Genomic DNA, 1,103 nt, shown 5'->3' on the forward strand with positions numbered 1-1,103 from the left:
ACTGAGATTGCTCAACTAGGGCTGGAGGGTTCATCCAAGCTAGATCACTCACATGCTGTCTGCTGGCTGGGAGCTTAGCTGGGGCTGTTCATCAGGACCCCCGTGCTCCTTCATGTGATCTCTCCACATAGCTAAGTTGGGCTTCTCACAGCGTGGCAGCTGAGTTCTGAAGAGGAGCACCCTGAAAGGATAAGCCACAATGTGTAAACACTTATTAAGGCTCTGCTCACATTCTACTTCTTATCTACTACTTATCTACTCTACTTCCCATCAGCTAAAGCTAGTCCCACGTCCAAGTCCAAAGTCAGCGTGGGAGGGAACTATACAAGGGCAAGGATTCTGAGACATAAGAATCAATAGGGCCTAGAAGTGTAATAGGCTGCCATAGAGTTCAGTTCAGTTCAGTTCAGTCGCTCAGTCGTGTCCGACTCTTTGTGACTCCATGAACTGCAGCATGCCAGGCCTCCCTGCCCATCACCAACTCCTGGATTCCACCCAAACGAATGTCCATCAAGTCCATGAACTGCCATAGAGAGAAAGGCTAAATCTCTATTTTCTAAAAGAATTATTTGTCCCTTTTTTCCTCCTCAATCACATATGCTATACCCTCTATCTGTGAGATCTCCCCTATTTGGAAAGTGGTTAAAAACTTCTATTACAGGCCATATAATTTAGGCCAATGTTATCCTATGATAACAACAGACTGGTTCCAAATAGGAAAAGGAGTTTGTCAAGCCTGTATATTGTCACCCTGTTTATTTAACTTCTATGCAGAGTACATCATGAGAAACGCTGGACTGGAAGAAACACAAGCTGGAATCAAGATTGCCGGGAGAAATATCGATAACCTCAGATATGCAGATGACACCACCCTTACGGCAGAAAGTGAAGAGGAACTAAAAAGCCTCTTGATGAAAGTGAAAGTGGAGAGTGAAAAAGTTGGCTTAAAGCTCAACATTCAGAAAACTAAGATCATGGTATCTGGTCCCATCACTTCATGGGAAATAGATGGGGAAACAGTGGAAACAGTGTCAGACTTTATTTTTCTGGGCTCCAAAATCACTACAGATGGTGACTGCAGCCATGAAATTAAAAGATGCTAG

This window comes from Bison bison, unplaced genomic scaffold, assembly GCF_000754665.1.
Source record: "Bison bison bison isolate TAMUID 2011002044 unplaced genomic scaffold, Bison_UMD1.0 scf7180017864141, whole genome shotgun sequence".
NCBI classification, from domain to species: domain Eukaryota; kingdom Metazoa; phylum Chordata; class Mammalia; order Artiodactyla; family Bovidae; genus Bison; species Bison bison.